Source organism: Apodemus sylvaticus, chromosome 16 (assembly GCF_947179515.1).
Source record: "Apodemus sylvaticus chromosome 16, mApoSyl1.1, whole genome shotgun sequence".
Lineage (NCBI taxonomy): Eukaryota > Metazoa > Chordata > Mammalia > Rodentia > Muridae > Apodemus > Apodemus sylvaticus.
Window position 1 is genome coordinate 56,847,716 of NC_067487.1, and position 7,191 is coordinate 56,854,906.

General features: G+C 42.3%; 1 long non-coding RNA gene across 1 annotated transcript; it reads left to right on the forward strand.

Moving 5' to 3' along the window:
- Nucleotides 1-4,638: 4,638 nt before the first annotated feature.
- On the forward strand, nucleotides 4,639-6,263 carry LOC127666850 (uncharacterized). The gene is made up of 2 exons (XR_007973726.1): nucleotides 4,639-4,727; nucleotides 6,035-6,263. It is a non-coding gene; the product is annotated as an uncharacterized LOC127666850 (long non-coding RNA).
- The last annotated feature ends 928 nt before the right edge of the window (nucleotides 6,264-7,191 follow it).

Here is a 7,191-nt window from a genome sequence, read left to right on the forward strand (position 1 = left end):
TGCTTTGTAGTTTCATGTACCTGGTTAGATCACTTCCAAGTACATTCTGTGGGAGCCTCCCCTGCCATCCATCCCGTGCGACCCCGCCCACCACGTGTCCCCTCCCTCCACTCCCATACCTGTCTCTGCTCCACTCTCCCTCGCTGAACACACACAGGGCTGTTCTTCCCTCTGACAGTCGGCTCCTCTGTTCTGCAAAGTGGCCTGCAAAGATCGCAGTTCTCCCAGTGGTCGCTGTGGTCCCGGAGGCTTTATTTACTCAAAACAGGGCACTTCGGTGGCCATTTCATTTCTCCCAGCACTCATCCACAAACGGAGCTCTCCCTCCCGGTTACCATAGATTCCGTGATAAAATGTCAACACTTCCTCCTTCTAAACACTTATACTTCTAAAAGTTTTTTAACAAATTTGTAAAAGTAGGGTGAAGCATTCTATTGCAGGTTTTGAAAATGTAGGGTCAGGCTAGAACATGGTTTCATTTTGTTTGGGAGTTTGTTTTGTTTTGTTTTGTTTTGTTTTGTTTTGTTGAGACAGGGTATCTCTGTGTAGCCCCACTTGTCCTGGAACTCACTCTGTAGATCAGGCTGCTCTGGAACTCACAGATATCCTCCTGCCTCTGCCTCCTGAGCACTGGGATTCACTGTTGGGCTTTCATTTTATTTCTAATAACCTTTTTCTAATAACCAATACTTGCTTTGCCTTTCTGTTTAGGGGCATCCTTAGTATTTTCTCTACCGCTTAAAAAAAAGGTGGTATTGACTTTTATTAGTACAAAGGGGAAAATGAAGGCTTGGACTATATAGATCAATGGTAAAGCACTTGTCTGACACATGTGAGACCCTAAATGCCTAGCATTGAAAGGGGGAAGGGGAAAAAGGAAGGAAAGAAAGAACAACAGATATTTGGATAAATTTCTTTTAAATTAATTTCTCCACCTTTTCCAAATTGGTTATTATATTAGTTCATGTTCCGTTGCTATGTCAAAATGCCTGGAGCTGAGTGCTTTGTAAAGAAAAGACGGTTATTTTGTTAACAGTTCTGGAGGTGGAAATCCACAACTGAATGTCCCCCTTGGGTCAATACTTGAGTGAACCAAAAATAGGTGGCTATTTTCAGGTTTCTCTTATTGTGAAAAAATCTACAGCATTTTCTAAGCGTGGCTTTTAGGGGACAGGTCCACTCACTGTCAGGGAGTAGAATTTTGCTGAGTCACAAAGTACATGTGTCTTTAGCTTTGATCACATTCAGAAGGTGCAAAAGAGGACACAGTCCAAAGCCTTGTTCCCTTTTACAGGTCTGTACTGCCGTTCTTTTCTCCAGGAACAGCAGTGTTATGTTCCCTCTGTGCCGTGGCAGAAACAGCTCTGTGTGTAGAAAGTGCAGCCTGTGTATTTCAAAGGGCCTCACAGGGAGGGCCTCACAGGGCACACCCCCTTCTGCACCTTGCTTCCTTCCCAGTGTCCCTGTCTTTGTTTCTTTGTTTTTGTGTGGTCTGTATTAAAGATACAGAACTGCTGGAGCCCATACAATGCCTGCCTTGTGTGGTATTTTGCACAGTTGAAGAGTTATCTGTATGGTTAAAACTCTATGGGGCATTTAAAGATTGTGTCTTAGCTGTATAGGAATGCCTGTTCTCATACTCTCAACAGTGTAAGAACATAGCAAGCTTTTTGGCTGTTCCATTTTAAGACAGGGTCTCAGGCTGGTCTCAAACTGTCAACGATACCCTGTCCAGCTTCCTGTGTGCTGGCATTCCAGGCGTGCATCACCACATCTGACATGGCAAAATTCTAATATTTGCTAGTCTTTAAGTTAAAAAAATAGTACTTTTTTTTAAAGACACAAACATTACATTTTTCATGTGAGAAAGATTTCTTCATATGAGAAAATTAATTTTAATTTTTGAACCTAAAAGCTACTTCTATTTTTCATTTTGTTATGACATATTGTCTCCCCTACCCACCCCAAATGGCTGCATAAGAATTCTTTCAGGAACACTCCTCCACTGCTGGTGGGGTTGCAGATTGGTACAACCACTCTGGAAAGCAGTCTGGCGGTTCCTCCGAAAACTGGGCACCTCACTTCCAGAAGATCCTGCTATACCACTCCTGGGCATATACCCAGAAGACTCCCCACCATGTAATAAGGATACATGTTCTACTATGTTCATAGCAGCCCTATTTATAATTGCCAGATGCTGGAAAGAACCCAGGTATCCCTCAACAGAAGAGTGGATGCAAAAAATGTGGTATATCTACACAATGGAGTACTATTCAGCCATTAGAAACAATGAATTCATGAAATTCTTAGGCAAATGGATGGAGCTAGAGAATATCATACTAAGTGAGGTAACCCAGACTCAAAAGGTGAATCATGGTATGCACTCACTAATAAGTGGATATTAACCTAGAAAACTGGAATACCCAAAACATAATCCACACATCAAATGAGGTACAAGAAGAAAGGAGGAGTGGCCCCTGGTTCTGGAAAGACTCAGTGAAACAGTATTCGGCAAAACCAGAACGGGGAAGTGGGAAGGGGTGGGTGGGAGGACAGGGGAAGAGAAGGGGGCTTACGGGACTTTCAGGGAGTGGCGGGGCTAGAAAAGGGAAATCATTTGAAATGTAAATAAATTATATCGAATAAAAAAAAAAGAAAGTTAAAAAAAAAAAAAGAATTCTTTCTAAGCCTTCTCCTTTGCATTACTGAATGTTCTCTGCTTTCTTCAGAAAACCTGGGAACACTAGCCTCAGTCCAGCCATGCTTTGGCCATAGATACTCTGATTAAAATTTTAATTGTTTTTCTATGACTTAATTTTTTATGTATTTTTATTTGTATGGGTATCGGTGTCTTGCCTGAAAGTGTTTGTGCACCACGTGTGTACAGTACCTGAGCAGTCCAGAAGAGAGAGTCAGATACCCTGGAACTGGAGTCCAGACTGTTGTTAGCCATATATGGGTGCTGGGAATCAAAGCCTAGTGGTCTGCGAGAGCAGCAAGTGCTTTTAATCTCTTAGCCATCTCTCCAGCTCTTTGATGAAAATTAAATAGTAGTGAATGGAGAGATGAGAGGACGTTACAGACACATATATGTATGCAGATTTTAAAACAGAACCCTTTATTCTATGTGATACCCTAACCAATTAAGACAGTTTAATGCTAAGATGGGTAGTTACAACACCTAGTTTGTCTTCAGAGAGACAGACAAAAAAAAAGTTGTGAAAGGAAGGCAAAGAGGTTGAGTAGTTAGAAGCCCAAGTAATTAACTTTCGAGCAAGCAGAGGAAAGTATAATGTTACCCCCAAAGCAGCAATGCAAAGGATGGAGGGAAGATTGCCTTAAACGTGGTCCCTCCAGCGTGACTACTGTAAGCACTATGAACTATGAAGCAAGGTGGACTCTGGGTGTCTGTGGGCTCCGTGCATATGGACTCCATTTACCATGATCAAAGTGTTTGGGGGGAAATGTTTATAACATTGCAAAAGACAGAATGAAGTTGTACATAGGCTTTTTGTGGTCGTTTAACAAAGATTGGCCCCATAGGCTCATAGTTTTGAATGCTTAGTCACAAGGGAGTGGACCTGCTTGGTAGGATTAGAACGATTAGGAGGTGTGGCCTTGTTGGGGGAGTGTGTCACTGGGGGCAGGCTTCAATGTTTAAAACCTTAAGTCCATGCCCAGTGTCTCTTTCTGTCTGACCGCAGATCAGGATATAGTTCTCAGCTACTGCTCCAGTGCCTGACAGACAACACCCATGCTCTCTGTCATGATAACAATGGACTTATCCTCTAAAATAGTAAGTCCCAGTGTAATGCTTCCTCTTATAAGGGTTGACTGGGTCATAGCATCTCTTCACAGCATTAGAACAGTGACTAAATCAGCACTGTACTATTAGAACAAATGCAAAGATGTTTTAAAGCACACGGGATTATGTATGTACATGACATGCAAACACTGCACAATGGTATAGAAAGGAAAGGAGCGTCATATATTCTGGTATCCAAGGTGGGATCTGGATCCAATCCCTCCTGGTTTCCTTCCTGGCTGCTGCAGCAGCTGTACCCGCCCGCCTCTCTCTTTCTCCCCGTGTCCATTACACTGATTTATTTGTTTGTTGTATGTGGGCACACATGCAATGGTATGTACACAAGTGGAGGTTAAAGGACAATTTGTGGGATTGAACTCAGGCATGATGGCATGTGCCTATGCCTGCTCGGGTGTCTTGTCTGAACCCTAGTCTCCTTTTCCCAAGCCCACCATTATAATGTGGTTATTTAGGGTCTAAATACATAATGATATCTTTGTACCTTAAGATGATTTTTTTAAGCAGTCTTCAAGGAACATCTACAATCACCTTTTACAAAAGTAAAAACAATTTTTAAACAGATATGTTTTGTGCACTGCTCAGAAAGGTGGCTAGATTCCAGCTTTGGTATCAGCAGTGTGACCATACAATGATTTTTCCTTTGTACATGGCAATATCGCCCACCTGCCCATCTCTGCAAAGGCTCTGGTGTGCCATTTGTCCACACCTGAACATGGGAACCACCAAACCTGGGCCTGAGGAGATAGCAGCCCTGTTCAGCCCAACAAGACCAGAAGCCAGGAACGAGGCCTGGGAGAGGCTGTTACTGGCTTGGTGACACCTTCTCACACTACAGCAGGACAACTCCATGAATTGAGACCAGGCGTTTACCAGCAGGTTCCTGAGCCGCTTTCCTGCTTTTGTGAGTTGTCTATATACACTTCCTGCAGGGAGACTGTTTTATTAATAGCAACAGACAGTCTAAAGCAACACACTTCTTTGACCCATCACCGGTTTTCATCTTTGGAAAGACTCAATGTGTTATTCAGTTAAGAATAATTTACTCCTCGCTGTGCAGTTGTCAGTGTGAATTTACTTTTGCTCAAATTGCATAGGGCCTGGCTACTATGAACCCTCTTCCAAATTCAAGTTTTTCATACATTTACTTATTCTTCGGCTCTGAAGAATGAGGAGCCATCAAAATAGGATACAAACGTTCTCTGAGCATAATTTTACCCCAGCAACTGCATGTTCTTCAAACATTGTAGCTAGTCTCACTACTTTGTGGATTCTTCGTTCCCCACCCTTCCTCACCCCAGATTTACTCCCTATCACCAGATATGGGAGAAAGAAGGATTGCAGGGAGAGAGGGGGCAATAGAGATCCCTAAATATAATTTCTTTCTTCTTGTTCTTCTTTGAGTACAACTACTAACAAACAGCAACCTCCCCCTGCCTCCCCCCAATGAGCAACAACCACCATCCCCACCTACTGGGGGTGTGGGCTAACATTTATATACTCTGAAAAGTTCCCAGAATTCCTAACGTCACACAATCACAGAAACTGTCTGCAGCTGGCGGAAACCTATGCCTCTGCTAGAGCCTGAAGCACGTCACAGTCAGCTGCTACAAAGAGTCCAGGCAGCCCCACATCCCACACCATCCCATAAGCACGTTCTTAGAATATTTTGTGTTTTTTAAAGAAGCAAAAATTCTAAAATTGCCATTACAAAACATTTACAGAAAGATACCACTACAACAACAATTTCATGGTTTGCAATGAATCTACCAAATGCTATGGCCGTGGAGATTCCTATTTTTATATTACCTTAGTGGGTCCTAAACACACTCAGGGTAGGTACCTTTGGGTGTTGGTTTGGAGTTCTTGACATTTTTTTTAAAGATTTTACTTTACATGCACGTTTATGTTAGTGCAGATGCCCTCTGAGGCCAGAAAAGGGAATTGAGCTGGAGTTACAACTAGTTGTGATCCACTGGAAATGGATTCTGGGAATGGAATTTGGGCCCTCTGCAAGAGCAGCTAACTGCTTGTTTGAATGAGAATGTCCCCTGAAGGCTCAAATGCTTGGGTACTTGGTCCCCAGTTGGTGGACCTTTAGGATGTATGGCCTTGCTGGAGAAAGTGTGTCATAGGGGGTGGGGCTTTGAAACTTGAAAAACTATTAGCCATTTCTGATTCTTTTTCTTCTTTCCCTGCCTGTGGTGGGAGATGTGAACTCTCAGATTGCTGCTCCAGTTGCTGTGCCTGCTTGCTGCCACCCTTTCCACTGTGATGATGAAGGACTCTCCATCTGTAGACCAGGATGGCCTTGACCTGTCAGAGATACTCCTGCTTCTGCCTCTCAAGGGCTGGGCTTAAAGGCATGTGCCACCACTGCCTGACTAGATGGTGAAGGACTTTCTAACCATAAGCACAAATAAACCCTTCCTTCCATAAATCGCCTTGGTCATTGTGTTTTATCACAGCAGCAGAAAAGGAGTTGAGCACCACTGAGCCCTCTCTCCATCCCCAGCCTTTTTGTTTGGGACGAGTTTTCACTCCATAGCCCAGAGTGGCTTCAGACTCACAACCCTCATGCCGTTTGAATTTTGGATTACAGGGGTGTACCACAATACCTATACATACAAATTTTCCATTTCAAATAAGGATCCTACTCCTAGAGAAGGTGTATAATCTACTCAAACTGAGGTTGCACATTTTGTTGCACATTTTGTTGCACATTTTGTTGCACATTTATCAGACTCCAGATCACTCATGACCTCTCTACTGTACAAATGAAAGTGCTTTATATTGATCTGTGGTAATGGTATGTAAGTTGTTTTTTATAACATTGTAGCATGCACAGCATAGATGGTTGATTCTCTCAAGTAGTAATTCGCTAACTTGTTTAGCTAATATTTCTGATGTTTTTAAGGGAATAGTGCCAAAGAATTAAAGAGATAGTTAAGGGCACCCCACATGGTGACTCACAACCATCTATAACTCCACTTCTGGCCTTTCAAGGTACCATAAACACAAATGATACACAAAGTGTATATGCAAGTGAAACATTCATACGCATAAAGTAAAAGAATATTTTAAAAGGTCACAGAAAATAATCATTTTCTAGGGAGAGTTGATGATTCTTTTTAAAATAGGACCCCAGGTCTCTTTTATTCTGTAAGACATCCATTTGAAGAACATAGGATTTTCTAACATTAAATAGAGAACTGGTTTCTTCTAGAGAATTTACAATTCATATTTGGCTCAGATAGATTTGATGTGGAATAATTACTCTTAACAGGCCTTCAGATCTGATGAGAAAAGAGGTGATGGGGGTGTGCAGAGGTATCAAACATGTTACTGTTCATTTTGTAATTAAATAA